This window comes from Citrus sinensis, chromosome 8, assembly GCF_022201045.2.
Source record: "Citrus sinensis cultivar Valencia sweet orange chromosome 8, DVS_A1.0, whole genome shotgun sequence".
Taxonomy (NCBI): domain Eukaryota; kingdom Viridiplantae; phylum Streptophyta; class Magnoliopsida; order Sapindales; family Rutaceae; genus Citrus; species Citrus sinensis.
Window position 1 is genome coordinate 21,340,002 of NC_068563.1, and position 18,720 is coordinate 21,358,721.

Genomic DNA, 18,720 nt, shown 5'->3' on the forward strand with positions numbered 1-18,720 from the left:
AGATCTTGGTCTCATATGTCTATATTATGCAAATCAGTACAGAGGAAAAGCGGAAATGAAAAAAATAACTATTTGAAGCTCATGTTTTATTTAACTTTCTTTTGATCTTTAATCAAATGGCACATATACAATGCAGCAAATGGGTATTTAGTTTCATTCCCCCAACAGCAGTGAACCGAAAAATACCACACATTTGATTTAATAGATGAAGTTCTCTTCATATCAACATATCCAAAAATTAAAAATCACCTCTTTGCAATTTTCTTGATGTGCAGCCAAAAGCTCATTATATTTCAATTGCAAATCTTACATTTCAGCTTGCAGCTTCTCATATTCAGAGACACTAGGAGCTCCTAATTCCTGTTGAAAAAACCTGCCCACCAAAATAAATAAACAAAATAGAAAAACCCAATTTTTCAGCCAATTAAATGATCCCATTTGAAAGAAGAAAAGAATTACATGAACTTACTCAAGAGCAGAAGAAGGCTTGTCATTTTGCTCATATAATGCAACAAGAACTGGAAGCAACAACAACAACAACAAAATGAAACAGAAATTAAAATTCAGTTGAAATAAAAATAAAAATAAAAAAAGAAAACGAAAAAAGAGAAGATGAAAGAGAGGAATGGAAACCTTTGGTGAGAGCATCAAGAACGCCACTAGAATCTAAGTACTTCCTGAAAGCTTCCTTTTTGGCTTCTTTTTCCGGCAAAAAGATTAAGTGGGGGGTTGAAGATTTCAGCAGATATGGTGATTATCATAAAGTGGATCAGCTGCATTATGCATACATTAGTGTTACCTCTTTGTATTGCATCATCATCTGCTCTCTAATCTTCTTCTTGTGCACTTCTTGTTGCTGATGGTATCACTGATTCTGTTCAGACAATGAAAAATCAAAAAGAAAAGAAAAGAGGAAAAATCACAGAAAATTAGAAGGGTTAATTTCATTGCACCCCTTAATTGTTAATTTAATTTTAATTAACCCCAAATGAAACTCTGCACAACGGACCTACTCTATTCTAGCCTAAAGTTTTAAACCCAACCCAACCCACTAAACTAACACGTGACTTAAAGAGAAAGCAATCAACAAAAATAATAAAAATAAGGTTCTTTAGCACGTTGCACACATGATCTGCTGAGTGACCCTGTTGAAAATGTTATTTGGTTTATTCACTGTTTAAATACTATTCATAAAGTACGATAAAATTGTGTCTCCTGTGCAATTGTGCTCACTATATAATTAGCGAAATCGTTCATTGAATCATTTGTAAATAACCCGACCCTACCCACTAAACTCAATAAAAAGAAAACAACAATTAAAATATTTAAAAGATGGGTTCATTTTCGTTGTCTGGTTTTGACTCTTCAACGCATTACACGCGTTATACTAAATGATACTATCCACGATGTTACTTGTTTAGCCTACGGTTTTAAACATATGAAATCATTCATATGGTGTCATAAAATTATGCGTCACATGTAATTAGGGTGCGATTGAGATTGAAGTGCCGTAACTTTTATTTAAGCTACAGCTGTTGTGGAAAAAAATTGTAATTATGAAACAAAAGTTAGTAATAACCATGTGGAAATCAACAATAAAGGAAACATTATTATGAAACCATAGTTCACCAAGGAATCAATATGTTCAATTTTTTCCAACTTGTCCTGAAAAGCATTCCACTTACGTGTAAAAGGGCACTGTTTATCCTGCAATTGTGTTCCTCTTGTTAATACAATTGTACATGACAAAGGTAAATCATTGGCTTTTAAAGGGAACATGCAAAGTCACCTCAATTTTTGTGTCACTGGTTTGATCCTGGACATTTGAATTTATCAATTGTCTTCTCTCATCATGCTTGACTGATTGTTGCAAAGGCATTTTTGTTTCAGAGGTTTTCCTTGAACGAGTGGTTCTGTAGGCAGAGTCAGTATGTACTGTTTCCATGACTGAGCCAAAGAAGTTTGTCACAGGTACCTATACAGAGAAAGAGAGAAACAAGGGCAAATTCTTAGTCAAAACTCAGAAGTTATTTCAACCCCAACAAAAATTTTGAATAAAAAGGTAGCATCAGCTTCAATACTAATCAACAAATGTAAAGCATACAGGTGATTCACCTCAAAAAGTGATCATAGTTTGCTTCGAAATTAGTAATATTTATTATGACAGTGGTAAACCATCCTCAATTATCCATAATTAAGTTTAACATAGACCAAAGGCCCATTCACATCATTCAGCCAAGCAACCACTAAGCTGAAGAGGTTTAACGAAACAACATCTATGTATAATTAAAAATAAGCATAAGATGTACGCAGCTTGTGCATTGAAAAATGAGCATAAACTTCACCTAAACAGCCGTAAAGAATAAAAAAAAAAAAAAAAAGATCAGAGTGAACCAGTTAGAATGGAAATGTAGAATAGAAATAAAAGGATCGGAGAAAAGCCCAGAACTTCCATACCTCCTCCAATTTTCTTTGGTATAGATCTGTTCGGTAATATGTAGTTGACATCAACAGAGTTGGATTGTAAGAAGTGAAAAGACTGCAAAACAACCATGAAAACAGATAATGCTGAAGCTGACCTTGAAGAAATATGGAAATTCACAGATGTGCCATAGACAGGGATGGGCAAAATCCCGGGCCAGCTCTGGGTCTTAGGCTCCATTCGGTACTGCTGTATTGTGGGTGTGCTTCCAAAGCAAAGCTACCAAAGTGTTTAGTAAAACACTTTCAGCTTCATTTTGGAAGCTAAGCTAATTCTACCCATAGTTGTTCTATGAAAAATTATTACCCTCACTAACTTCCTTTTAACAAACTTCAAAGCTTTGATTACCAAACACTCATTTAGTTTCACTAGATAGCTAGTGCTCCCATTTCACAGAAGTCGCGGCTTCAAAGCCTCAACACCACAATCCCATAAGAAGCCTTACTGGTGGGTTATAAAACTTATATTGGTATACAAGCTTATGTGTCAGAGACTCTAAGACTCTACTCTTATAACAAGCACAAAGTCCTACTTTCGTGTACCTGCTCAATGACGCATTGTCATACATATTCAGCTTTTCAAAAAAAGCAAGGGTATAAAATGTGAAACGATCCACGACAGATACTCCAACCTGAAGTTAATAAGAGATGTTCATATGTAATAACCGCAATTGTAGAAGCAAAATAAAAGATTGAAACTTCAAAAGCAAGGTATCCTAGGTCTTATATGTTTAAAGGATTGGTAAACAAGAAAATTCTATCAGCTTAACACTTACTTCAGAGCATCAAGAACGCCACTAGAATCTAAGTACTTCCTGAAAGCTTCCTTTTTGGCTTCTTTTTCCGGCAAAAAGATTAAGTGGGGGGTTGAAGATTTCAGCAGATATGGTGATTATCATCAAGTGGATCAGCTGCATTATGCATACATTAGTGTTACCTCTTTGTATCGCATCATCATCTGCTCTCTAATCTTCTTCCTGTGCTCTTCTTGTTGCTGATGGTATCACTGATTCTGTTCAGACAATGAAAAATAAAAAAGAAGAGAAAAAGAGAGGAAAAATCACAGAAAATTAGATGGGTTAATTTCATTGCACACCTTAATTGTTAATTTAATTTTAATTAACCCCAAATGAAACTCTCCACAATGTACATGCTCTATTCTAGCCTAAAGCTTTAAACCAAACCCAACCCAACCCACCCAACCCACTAAACTCAAATGTGACTTAAAGAGAAAGCAATCAATAAAAATAATAAAAATAACAAGTTCATTCTTTATGTGTTAACTGATTTTTTTTTAGCATGTTGCACACATAATATGCTGAGTGACCCTGTTGAAAATGTTATTTGGTTTATTCACTGTTTGAGTATTATTCATAAAGTACTATAAAATTGTGTTTCGTGTGTAATTGTGCTCACTAAATAATTGGCGAAATTGTTTATTGAATTATTTGTAAATAACCCGGCCCTACCCACTAAACTCAATAAAAAAAAACGAACAATTAAAATATTTAAAGATGGGTTCATTTTCATCGTCTTGATTTGACTCTTTAACGCATTACACACGTTATGCTAAATGATACTGTCCATGATGTTATTCCTTTAGCCTATGGTTTTAAACATATGAAATCATTCATATGGTGTCATAAAATTATGCATTGAATGTAATTAGAGTGTATTTGAGATTGAAGTACTGTAACTTTTAAGTTACAGCTGCTGTGGAAAAAAACTATAATTATAAAACAAAAATTAGTAATATATAATAAATATAAATTTTAAATAATAATTTTAATAAAATTATTAAAGATTAATAAATTTTTCATTATACAATTAAAAAATCATATTAACATAACTTTTAAGATACAACAATTAATAAATACTTTAGTGCTGTAACTTAAAAACTCCAGCTGCCCAACTTCAAAATTCCAAACGCACCCTTAATATAGTTGGCGAAGTTACTCAATGAATTATTCCTATTTAAATAATACTACATTATTTATATTAATTTGTTTATATACGATAACATTCTATGTCCAATATGACTTATCTCCCAAGCTCTTGAATTTTGGTCCCAAGCAAACGCAAAACTTTCAGAGTTACGAAAGTTTCAATTCCATGGTGAATTATCAATCCATTAATTTGACATCGGCCCCAGTTGCAAAGATGCCACACATTGAGACAGTGAATCCCAGACATGGATAACCATTCAACTCTGACGGAATGCAAAGCTCAGTAAAGAAAATAAAAATGTACACATCAACAGCTAACCAAGATACGAGTGCCAAATATAGTCATGGCAGTCAAACAAATTTTCAGTCAAAATTACGGGGAGAATCTTCCTTTGTTTCGGCCTGTCTGATTACAAACTAATATGGTTCATCACTGGATGACAGAGTGTGAAAAAGAATATAACAGGGAAAGTTCCGCACACAAGTGATCATGACTAAGCTGAGGCATCATCCTGAATGCAGATACATCATACATGTACAGGTTAACATGGAAGAAATCAGAGTGAGAAATTTGGTTCAACCTTTACCGCGATAACCATGTGGAAATCAACAATAAAGGAAACATTATTATCAAGCCATAGTTCACCAAGGAATCAATACGTTCAATTTTTTCCAAATTGTCCTGAAAGGCATTCCACCTCTGTGTAAAAGGGCACTGTTTATCCTACAATTGTGTTCCTCTTGTTAATACAATTGTACATGACAAAGGTAAATAATTGGCTTTTAAAGGGAACATGCAAAGTCACCTCAATTTTTGTGTCACTGGTTTGATCCTGGACGTTTGAATTTATCAATTGTCTACTCTCATCATGCTCGACTGATTGTTGCAAAGGCATTTTTGTTTCAGAAGTTTTCCTTGAAAGAGTGGTTCTGTAGGCAGAGTCAGTATGTATTGTTTCCATGACGGAGCCGAAGAAGTTTGTCACAGGTACCTACACAAAGAAAGATAGAAAGAAGGGCAAATGCTTAGTCAAAACTCAGAAGTTATTTCATCCCCAACAAAAATTTTGAATAAAAATGTAGCATCTACTTCAATACTAATCAATAAATGTAAAACATAGAGGTGATTCACCTCAAAAAGTGGTCATAGTTTGCTTCGAAATTAGTAATATTTATCATGGCAGTGGTAAACATTCTCAATTATCTATAAATAAGTTTAACATAGACCTATAGCCCCTCCACATCATTCAGCCAAGCAAACACTGAGCTGAATGGGTTTGACGAAACAACATCTATGCATAATTAAACATGAGCATAAGATGTATGCAGCTTGTGCATGTGAAAAATGAGCACAAACTTCACCTAAACAAACCATAAAGAATTAAAAAAAAGAGCAGAGCAAAGCAGTTAGAATGGAAATATTAAAAGGATCGGAGAAAAGCCCAGAACTTCCATACCTCCTCCAATTTTCTTTGGTGTAGATCTGTTCGGTAATATGCAGTTGACATCAACAGAGTTGGATTGTAAGAAGTGAAAAGACTGCAAAACAACCATCAAAACAGATAATGCTGAAGCTAACCTTGAAGAAATATGAAAATTCACAGATGTGCTCTAGACAGGGATGGGTAAAATCCTGGGCCAGCTCAGGGTCTTAGGCTCCATTCGGTACTGCTGTCTCGCGGCTGTGCTTCCAAAGCAAAGCTGCGAAAGTGTTTAGTAAAACACTTTCAGCTTCATTTTGGAAGCTAAGCTAATTTTACCCATAGTTGTTTTATAAAAAATTATTACCCTCACTAACTTACCTTTAACAAACTTCAAAGCTTTGATTACCAAACACTCATTTAGTTTTACTAGACGGCTAGTGCTTCCATTTCACAGAAGTTGTGGCTTCAAAGCCTCAACACCACAATCCCATAAGAAGCCTTACTGATGGGTTATGACTAAAGTGTACCCAAGCCAGGAAAATACCTAGTTTCTGGGAAGCCCCAGCTGGATCTGGTGATAGTTGGCTGGGATCAGGTTATAAAACTTATATTGGTATTCAAGCTTATGTGACGGAGACTCTAATATACTACTCTTATAACAAGCATAAAGTCCTATTTTCTTGTACCTGCTCAATGACGCATTGTCATACATATTCAGCTTTTCAAAGAAAGCGAGGGTATAAAATGTGAAACGATCCACGACAGATACTCCAACCTGAAGTTAATAAGAGATGTTCATATGTAATAACCGCAATTGTAGAAGCAAAATAAAAGATTGAAACTTCAAAAGCAAGGTATCCTAGGTCTTATATGTTTAAAGGATTGGTAAACAAGAAAATTCTATCAGCTTAACACTTACATCAGAGTCCAAGTGATGAGAATATGAGTTCTCCCCTTTCATGCTACTTCCAATTGCCAAAACACCTGGAGAATGAAGCTGCGCAATTTAAAAAAGGCGTTTCCTTCAGCATCAAAATCACTGGTTAGGTAAATCAACTTTTTAAATGTATGCTAAGTTAAAAGACTCAGAAAGTCACGTCAATGGATCCAAATTTGATTCAGAAGCTTGTTACTAAACTCAAAACTTAGACGATAGTGACCAGATATCTAAACAAAGAGGCATCTCACAAAAGCTGAGGTGCACAACAATTGTAAACATTTCATGAACAACTTTTGGGGATCTCATGCGGCAGAGCAGGTGTGTTGGTCCACCAATGAAACAGATAACTGCTTGAGTATAATGACATTTGATTCTTAACTAATTATGAGTAGTCACCGATAAAAGAGCAGCTATGAAGTGATTCGTAATTTAACCATTCGAACCGAGCAACATAGTTAAAGATTTTTCTTCGCACTACCAAGTGCATGTTTCTCTAGTTTAAAAATAATACTGCAGGAAAGTAAAGTCTAATAATCACTAGAACTAACTAGTCTAATATTTGTGAAAAGTACAACCCATTTAGACACACCATACTAACCTGAGAGAAGAGTGTGGCAGCTTGGCAAGTGTCCACCATTATCAGCAACTCCTTGAATCTAATTTTGTGATAAGACACACAAGCTCATTATTAAGCAGGATCATAAATGTATAAATGTAAACGGCCACCAAAATCTACCATAAATGATTAGCATTTCATATCGGCATTTTACATTGAGAAATAAATATGTTTCATCTATACACCATCCAAAATGGCAGAACTACAGGTCTATAAACCCTTTTACTTTCATTCTTATGGTTGAATGTTACTGTTAAAGGCAATAGGCATGAAAGCAGAATACAATCTCACCTGTGCTTTTCTTTCATTTGCTTCACTGCATCTGCTAGATCATGACTTTGGAGCTCTTCTGAGTCCTGAAATTTTAAAAATTCATCTCCCCCATGACCCGTCATGTATAGAAGAATATGGCTTCCTTCATCACTTAAAAGACGCTTTGATCTAGGAACAGCAGCCTCGTGACGCCCGGTCAAAACTCTTAAAAAGTTTTCAACAGTCACTTCATAACCACGATAGTCTACCTGGGTGATTGAAGTTTAGTAAAATGAGGATCTGCTAAACTTTAATTTCCTAGAAGCAAGGCATGTTCAGTAATTATACACCCTTAAATTTAAATTCTTGATTGACTGTCTCCATAAGGTGTTCATTGAAAGACTTATAAGGAGACGTCACCCCCTTTCAAAACCTAAAGACCTAAGCAGAGTGTCTGGAGAACACAGTACCAACCTCGACATTATCTCCATACAAATTAAGTTTGTGGTTCTCATTATTGAAAACTTGTGCAGGATACTTGTTTCTAGCATTACAAGCCATGTCATCTGCCAGCATAAGTATTATCCTCTCATCGGGTATTCCTAGCCGCTTAACTGTTCTGAAAAATCAAGTTAAAGTGCACAGTCTACAAATGAAAAGAGGAGGGAAGAGAAAAGCAAATTACTTCACAAGACGATGCGAAAACAACAAGCTAATAGCTTACCTATACAAGGATAATGTATTAGCCATATGTCAGATAATTGAACCTGAACAAACCAATTCAGAGATTAATTCCATTGGCAAGGACATGGAATCGGTTTTTAGTCCATCAAAACAATGCCATTTGACGTGGCAATAGAAGTTTATGAATCCAAGCAATAGAAGCTTGAAGAATCAAGCTCATCAACAAGAATGCAGTAATATTAGCTGAAACTCAGAAATTACAATCACAAGAAAGAGAAATTGTACCATGGGTTTTGTTCATCATCAACATTGTTAAAAATGGGGTATAATTTATAATGAAACGGGAAAGCTTTAATTCTTCCAAAAATTAAATCAAAATCGGGAAAAAAATATAAAAACTGAAAATAAAATAAAATAAAATAAAATAAAAATGAAGGTGATTTTGTTACCAGAAGCGAGAAGTGCAAACCAAGACAGCCCAATTGTTAGTGTGCATAGTTGTCTCAGCTGAAGCTCTGTACGAAGTCGAACTGGAGAGAATCAAAAGCAACAGCATCGCCGCCAAACTTTTGAAACCAAATGAATTGTACATCTTGTACCGGACCATCATTTTCTCGCGAATTTTAATTTTCTGGGTGGAAAACTCAAAACTGTGATTTAAATTTTATTCGTCTTTTGCTGAGAATGAAATCTATTGTTGCAGTTTCAGTGACGCAAACAGTGCTCCGGCCGGATCCACGTACCGAAGTTGAAAATAGGATACAAATTTAGGGGAATCTTAGGTGCAACTAACCGTTGGATGTCAGTGGACTCCACTAATCTAACTACATCCAACGGTTAGATGCAACTGTAGCACAATACCACAGTTACACCGTAACTTGATTCCAAATTTAAATTTAGTCCCGATTTGATGTGGAAATTGAAATTGAATAAAATATTTATTTTATAATTTATTATAAAATTTGTATTTGATAAATTTTATAAAAACTGCTCATTTTAATTTTGACAGTAACTTTTTTTTAGAGAATTATTTTTTATAAACAACTTATTAAATAATCTATTATACATTTTTAAAATTTTTTATTATAATCTTAATATTTTTAAAAAATAATTATATCTTATTTTTTCATACACCATAATATTAAGCCATTAAATATCATATTATTACCACAATCAAATTACAGCTACAACTAATGTATATTCTCTCTAGTATCAAAGTTTTAATCTAATAAGTTCATATTTTTTATATTTTACTTGTATTTCCTATTATAAAATTAAAAAAAGTTTGCATATAATTATGTAAATTTTTTTGAACTTTGAACAATTTCACATGAATTAACCATAACTTTTAAAATTAATTTCATAAACATGGTTTTTAATATTCAATCTATTTATATTTTTTTCCATGTTTATTACATCATGTTTAATATTAATGTAATGTATATTACTTTTTTTTTATCTAGATTACGTATTAGTATGAATTTTTATCATATTTTATATAATAAATTTATTATTTTTTTCAGTTTATGTCATTTTACGTGTTTTTTTTTTAAAAAGCTATGTCTAAACATCATTAAATATAATAAAAAAATAAAAGGTAATTTAAACTTACGTATGTTTTGATTATTATAAAATAAAATAATACATTTATAATAAAATTTAACAAACGCACGTACATTACTTTTAAATTTTACAGCAACTGCGACAACACAGCTTACTAAACACTAAGGAGCTTTTTTAATTAGCTGTTTATTGCATCCGTACAGTAAAAGTAACTTATTTAATTAACAATTGCAATCCCAAAGTGGCTCTTTGTCCTCGTCCCATCTCCTAACCCGACAAATAAATTGCCTTTAAGCCACCAAAACTATTTGAAAATTTTTGGGCAATGGAAAATGCTATTTCCACAAAATCAAAAGAAATTAATTTTCCTATGTTGGATTAATACATAGTGTTGGTTCGATTTAGAATTAATCCATAATTTGGTTCCTTTTTTTGGTTTTTTAAAGTTCATTCATTTGTATTTTGTGATTTTTTTTATGTTACGTTTACTAATTCTTAATTGGAATGGATGGAATCAGAATGTTAATTGATAATCATAATAAATTTTGTTATTTTACTTATTAAAATTGGAATCAAAATGAGTTGTATTACTATTAATCTGTTTATTTTGTTTTGGAATCAAAATAGATTATTACAAGTTACTAAAATAACCTAAGTTGATTATTTTCATTATTTATTATAATAATTGTGATTATGATTTTTATCATTCAATATAATTATTGTTAATAATAATAATAATAATAATGACGACAATGATATATTATTATTATTATTATTATTATTATTATTACTACTACTAGTACTATTATTATTGTATTACTAATGATAAATAATTTAGGACCTATTTGCAAGTGGCAAAAATTAATTTGGGTAATTTAAAAATTATAAAAAATTTAATGGGGTAAAATAAAAAATTTAAGAAAAGAAAACTTGATTCTCAACATTCTTTAATAGTTAATTCAAAAAACATACGAGCCTCATATATTTCATTCTCATTCACACTTCTACTTTAACAAATAAACGCTATCAACCATTCTCATTTCAGATTCTGATTCATCAATCCTACAAATAAACACACCTTTAATATGAATTGATTGATTTTTATTGATTTTTATAACCAAACCACATCAACTTGAATCATTGGTGCCATTTGGTCTTTTAGTGGGCATCGATTTTTTCTGTCCACCCTTGTCCATGCCTATAAAGAAGGGTTTTATACTCCATATTTTTATACTTGAAAATGAATATAATAAAAGTAAAAACAGCATGCTTGAATGGGTTGAATATCTCTATATTTTGTGTTTTTATTTCTATTTATGTGCACTTTGTTATTTAGTGAATCTCAATTAGTAACAAATTACCCATCAAATAATTTTTTCTATTACATCCATTTTCATCTCTTTATTATACATATATATTCTTTAAGTAATATGATGATAATCCGACTTCTTTCACACCAATACAAACGAGATTGGAACCTCATACTTTAATACATACTATCATAAAAAATTTTACAAATCGAACAACTAAGCACTCACAAGTTTTTGTTTCACTTACCTTGAATAATATCTCAAGTAAATGAAATATATTTTTAAAAACCCTAAACTATACATGTCGTCATTTTCGTGAAAAGAATGTATCAAAGCACAATGAGGATGCCATTGGTGATGCAAATGAGAGGAGAGATTCACACCAAACGCCTCTATTTTGATAATAAGTGTTAAAAATGAGAATTTTCCATCTCTTGTGCATCAATCATTAGCATTCGTCATCACTAGTCGTTCATGTTCGAATTCTTTAGTAGCCTCATTAATCTGATGTAGGAAGGTAAATTAATTTATTTTAGGTAATTTGGGATTATAGAATATTTATTGTTTTAGGAATTTTTATTTTAGTTTAAGTCAATTATGGTATGTGTCATAGTCTTTTATTTCTATAATAATTGTGATTTAGTTTTTCTTTTTAGGTTAACTTAGAAAAGTGAATTTCCTCTATTATAACTTTGCCATTGTTTTAAAAAAGTTCAGATTCAATTATTCAATAAAACTCCCCTTTTATAATTCCATCTAGGATTATCTATCAAAGATTCAAAACTTCTCTTGTAGAGTCGTTTGGATTAGAACGTCATCTAATCTCGCTTTATGCATTATTAAAAATCTCATTAACCTCATTCAGAATCATGCTTCGATTAGAGCGTAACCTAATCGCGTTGGCTCGGTCCAATACTAAAACGATATCTAGTATTTTTATCTAATCAATCCCACTTCCGCTATGCCTCGCCCCATCAATTGGTATCAGAACAATTCTGTGCGAATCGTACAGCTTTCCTGGATACCCCATACCCCTCCATACCAAATCCACCGTTGAAAAAAAAAAAATCAAAAATCCCCAAATTTTAAACCCTAACCGCCGCACCCCCACCACAGCCGCCGCCACTACAACCACACAACACCACTGTTTAGCCAGCCAACACAGCTGCCAACCTCGCCAGCCTCCGGCGACCAAACCCAAACCCAGCCCGTTCTCAACGCCGCCTACAACCACCGCGAAAATACCCAAATCCGCGCGACCTCAACCATCCACCACCGTGAAATCACCGCCTATTTCCGTCAATCGTTGCTGCTGTTGTAATCCCCAACCACCGCCGAACAAAACCCGATCAACCACCATCCTTAAACACCCCCACAACTGCCGCACGAAAGCACTTAAACCTGCGGCTTCATCACTCGATCCGCCACCGTAAGCCACCCCACCATCGAGCACCACCACCAAAAGAATCTCCATCCTCTGCCGAACAAAACCCGGCCATCAACATCACAAATCGCCCATATTAACCATCAGGCAAACAACCCTCAAACCCGCAAGCTTTACCTCTTCGATCTACACCCACCACCGCGGATCTGGCCAATCCACAACCACCATCGAGTTCCTCATCACCAAATCTTTCAGATCCGATACCCTCTGGTCCCAATCACGGGCACCGACCGTTGGCCATACCAAACCCGAGAGTTGAGCCTTAATTACGATTTTGCCATTGTGTGGAAACTTGGCAATAAATGGCAAACTACCGTTATTGCCCTATCATGTGCCGTTATTATCTGCATACACTTATTCGGATAAATTTCTTGAATGATTGGACAAGATTCATCACTGGTTTCTATTTCGGCGTACTCCCAAAGAAAAGCAAGTATCATTTGTTGTTAGTAGATTAAGCATAAGTGCTTCAGAATGGTGGGATGAGTTGCAAACTTCTCGAATTGACAAAGGCAAATGCAAAGTTTGATCATGGAACCGTATGAAGCGTATTTTGCAATCCGAGTTTATCCCTCTTGATTATTGTTTGGTACAGCAAAGTACGAGATCCATTTCTTCTCGTGCTTATGAGTTTGAACGATTTTATGGATGCAATTATTACTATGAGTCTGAAGAGAATACAGTTACAAGATTTATTAAAGGGCTTGATTTGCATATTCAAGAAAAGATGCCTACATACACTATCTACAATTTACAGCATGCAATTTATTTAGCCAAGAAAATCGAATCGCAAATTGAGTCACAACATTAAAGAAAGTTTGATGATGTGAATAAACAAATTGACGAAATCTAGAATTTAATCAAGGAATTGCGTGTTTCTATGAAAGTGCCTAGAGATGTACCAAAAGTTCTCCTTTCGTTGAGGAAGAAGACTCGCGTGAGATACCGCAGGAAAATGTACAATTTATCATTGATTTGAAGTTTCAATCTGACAATTTGTGCGAGAATGTGCATGATGTTTCCTTGGAGGACAAGAGCGAGAATTTGCATGATGTTTCCTTGGAGGACAAGACGAGTGTTGAAGATGATGAAATTTTTTTTCTCTTTGGGATTTTTAAAGAAGAAGAACAATCTCATCTTGATTTAAGCAGCGAGCCTAATAGTATGATCGAGATCGTGCCGCAAAATCAAGTTGAAGAAGTTGAAATGATTGAAATGGTTTTACCTATTCACATTGAAGACAAGAAGATTGTGCTTGAAGAAGATTTGATTGAAAATGTGAAATTTATTGGAGAGCGCATTGAGCGGCAATTGAGGAAGGGCAAGAGTTATTTGATCGTTGTTCGTTCTTGGAAGTCGTCATCGGCTCAAAGAATGTACAAGCGAAGGAAGTTGATGAAGTTTGGATACTTCAAAGTTTCGAGGAAGATTGATGAGCAAGGCTACAAGTTTGAATTACAAGATGATTTGCTCCTACACTATAAGTTGCATCCTCCAGACTGTATTCAAACTCGAGGACGAGTTTCTTTTAAGAGGGGGAGAATGATGTAGGAAGGTAAATTAGGTTATTTTAGGTAATTTGGGATTATAGAATATTTATTGTTTTAAGAATTTCTATTTTAGTTTAAGTCAATTATGGTATGTGTCCTAGTCTTTTATTTCTATAATAATTGTGATTTAGTTTCCCTTTTTAGGTTAACTTAGAGAAGTTGGTTTCTTCTATTATAAATAGAGAAACCTTGTCATTGTTTTAAAAAAGTTCAGATTTAATTATTCAATAAAACTCCCCTTTTATAATTACATTTGGGATTATCTATCAAAATCTATCTTGTAGAGTCGTTTGGATTAGAGCGTCATCTAATCTCGCTTTATGCGTTATTAAAAATCTCATTGAGTCGTCTTGATTAGAACGATATCTAATCACGCTTCAATTAAAGGGTAACTTAATCGCGTTGGTTTAGTCCAATACTAGAACGATATCTAGTGTTTTTATCCAATCAATCCTACTTCCGCTATGCCTCGCCCCTTCACCATATAAATTAAATTATTTAATGTGAAATTAAAGAATGTAGGGTGGTCCCCTCCCCCTGCTATTTTTGGTTTATTATGTAATAATGCTTATGGGATTGTACACTCCCGTTTAGTGTTGCATTAGCTCTTCGTGAGCCCTTCTTTAATAATAAAAAAAAAATGTTGGGTGGGTGTATAATAAAAGAAGCGGGAGTTATGTAATAAAAAAAAATTACTTATTTGTAGATTTGACTTGAGGATAAAGGGGCATGTGAGTGATGTCAGGGTTGAGCTTAAAAAAGGCCCATACGAGTGGTCTTCATGGCTCAAATACCTTACGTAGCCCACTTATAAAATTGGGCCTTCAAAAGAGTTTTAAGTCAACAACTGTTGAACTTGTTCATTTTCATCCTACCTTGTGACATGTTTTGGTTTTTTTTTTTTTTGGTTAATCTCTCTGATTCTTTTTAGTTTTTTATTTATTTATTTTTAAATAGAATTTTATGCTAATTAGTATATTATGAATATTCCTATTCAAATATGTACATGGGTAAAGTGGAATGCTTAACACTCGGTAACAATGAAAATAGTAATATTAGTAATCATTTGACAAGTTTCAATTTATAATCTAATATGTAGCTTGGTGCTTAGGTTCGGATGTTCAGATGAATTTAAAATACATAGTTAAAAGATAAGAAAAATATGAACTAGAATGCACTATTCTTGTCTTTAGTGTATCGAAGTTTATATCTTCTTTTTCTTTTTTAATCTTTCAACTGCATCTTGATAATTTTAAAATATGAACGTCAGCAATTAAGCATGACTCATCATATGCTATATTAATTTAAATATACATTTTGCATTAAAAAATAAACAATAATAAATTCTAGTTTGTAATCAACCCTTCTAATAAAAGACTTGTTTAATATAGTAGTAAGGATCCTGCAACACCATCATTATGAATTTTAATTTGACTTTTAAGAATGGACAAAGATCCTCTTTTAATAATTTTTTCCCCTAATATTTTCAAGTGAAATAAGTGGTTAAGATTGAATTTTAAAATTTGATATTGACAATCAAGCCAAATTTTTTTTCACTTTATTTAGAAATAAATTTATAAATATTGAAGGACTAAGAGAGATTAAAAGAGATTGAAAAAAAAAGGAGAGAATTCTAATCCTTGAAGAACAAACCCAAATTCTCTATCCTATCAAATGAAATTCTAATGCAAAATAAAGAAAAATGATGGGTAAAAATCAGTGCTCTAAAAGTGAGCGGAGAATTGATTCTTCTTCCTTTACTTTATAAAGAGATGGTGCTAATAATAATAGGAAAAAAAACTAACACACCCCCAACGTTTAGACAAAAGGACAAAAACCCCCTAACGTTTCAAAAAAGACATTTACACTCTCATTCACTAACGGAAACAGTTACTTTTAACGGAAATAGTAATTTTAATATATAATTACCGTTATTCCTTTCTAGCACATAAAAAATAAATGTTAATTGTCCAATTTATTCATATATTGTTAATAAAATTATAAATATACCCTCATTACCCAATTCCTCTATCTAAATTTTTATCAAATTCTCTCTTCAAGCCAAATAAATTTAATCCATTACCCAAGAATATAAATAAATAAAATTAGTTATTAATGCCATAAGAATAACAATTAAAATTTAAAGTAGATAATTAACAATTAAAATGTCAATAATTTAAACTTGTATAATCAACAAAATAAAAAAAGGCTGGTTACAACAATAATTACAAAACATATTATTTTAATTGTATTAAATAACATATCCAATAGACATAAAAATTGATAATGAATTAAATTTATTTGGCTTGAAAAGAGGATTTGATAAAAATTTAAATAGAGGAATTGGGCAATGAGGGTATTGTTAGAGTGCAATTTATGCACTAGTTTTGCATTGTTTACTTCCCTTAATATCGATGTTTTGCATTTAATAATAGTGATTTACTTTTGTAGGTGCAATTCTATTGATTGGTGATAAAATTGAGCTACAAGATGATGTTTAGGGATGATTGTTCCCTTGGAGAAATTATGAGCGGCAGAAGAACTTTGTTGATAAGGCGTAGGCGCGTGCTGTCAATTGCGGACCTGCAGTTTTTAGTTTAACGTGTTTTATATTTTGGCTATTTTTGTAATTACGAATTTAATATTTTAGATATTAGTATTTTATTTTAAATAGAACTCTAAAAGAGAAGAGAGAGAGAGTATTTAAGGGAGGAATCTATTGTGAAAAAGGGGGATTTTTGGATTGGAGAAAAAGAAAGAAACCCTAGATCTTAATTTTTCTCTTCTCTCTATGAAGAACTAAACCTATTTTTCTAGTTGAAGGATAATGAAGCTTTGATTCATCACTACTGTGAGATCTTTCTTGTGCTTTAATTGTTTTATTGCTTTTTGGGTATTTGTTTATTCTCTGAATTATTTTTATGATTATGTTTGTTAATTAGGTAATTGGCCACTATTTAATTATCAACTTAATCTATTGTCAATTAAAGGATTCATCGTATAAAGAATTTAATGTTTGTGACAAATAACATAGCAGAGAGTTGTGTTGTGAGAATAAACAATCTAATTTAAATGAATCATCATATGTGTTGATTATGATTTGGGTCTCTCTGGTTTTTCAGGCTGTCAATTGATTAAATCCTATGATCGTATCTAGAGTTGTCTATTGATTAGGGAAATAACCAACGGTCGTACCTTGGTTATCCACTAGTTAAGGAGAGATTGGTTATTAGAGGGTCTCAGTAGCTATAACCGGTCTATTCATGAGTAATAATAATCTATATTTGAATCAATGATCAGTAGTCGAATCAAGCTGAGTTAATTCCTTCAACCAGAGCTTTCTCCAATTTGAATTACAACTTTAATTTGCATTCTTGTTATTTTTAATTTGATTTTTATTATTGTCAACAATTCCCCCATTTTACATTTTACGTTTCAAAAGGATTTAAATAATTACCGATCTCTGTGGACACGACCCTACTCAATCACTATACACAATTTATTTAGAGTAGGAATTTATTTTTGTTGTTATTTTAATTGTATTAAATAACATATCCAATAGACATAAAAATTGATAATAGATTAAATTTATTTGGCTTGAAAAGAGAATTTGATAAAAATTTAAATAGAGGAATTGGGCAATGAGGGTATATTTGTAATTTTATTAACAATATATGGACAAATTACATAATTAACAATTAATTTTTTATGTGTTAGAAGGGTATAATGGTAATTATATATTAAAATTATTATTTCTATTAAAAGTAACTGTTTCCGTTAGTGAATGAGAGTGTAAATATTTTTTTCGAAACATTAAGGGTTTTGTCTAAACGTTGAGGGTGTGTTTGTCATTTTCCCATAATAATATACTTAAACAAAGTTGTAGTAGGTGAAATACTAACTAGGCAACCCAAGATGGGGGGGGGGTGAATTGGAATTTTAAAAATTATCCTAGGCAAGCCACACAACAATTTAATCTAATGCCTTGATAAATTCGAAAACAATAAATTTAATAAAAGCACAATAATAAATGAGTAAGGGAAGAGAAAGCAAACTCAAGGATTTTTAAGTGGTTCAGCAATCCCCGCCTACGTCCACGCCTCCAAGCACACCGGGCTTGAGGATTTCACTATCCAAGCCTTTCCAAGCCTTCAAACGTTTACAATTGACTTCAAGGTGTCAATAAACCTTTACAACAAGAGATTATCTCTCCAATCTCTTCACTCCAAGTGTTTCTCACACTTGTACTCTCACAATTTGATGAGAAATAAAAAATACAACAATCAAACTCTCTTTAAGAGTGGATATACAAATTGAAGAACAAAGATGATTTAATGAATGATGATTCACGAAATTGAAGCTCAATATATGTTGTGTGCACTTGTTTTTGCTTGCTTAGATTTCCAAAAATGAATTGGTTTTGAGTTTATATAGTTTGAGCTCAAAAACTAGCCGTTATGCACATTTTGGTCGTAACCGGATTGCCGGTTATGGACATCCAGAATTTCGC

At 32.7% G+C, this 18,720-nt stretch overlaps 1 pseudogene; it reads right to left on the reverse strand.

Annotated features, from left to right (window-relative positions):
- Positions 1–711: 711 nt before the first annotated feature.
- LOC127898700 (uncharacterized) lies at positions 712–9,108 on the reverse strand (annotated as a pseudogene).
- Positions 9,109–18,720: the final 9,612 nt, after the last annotated feature.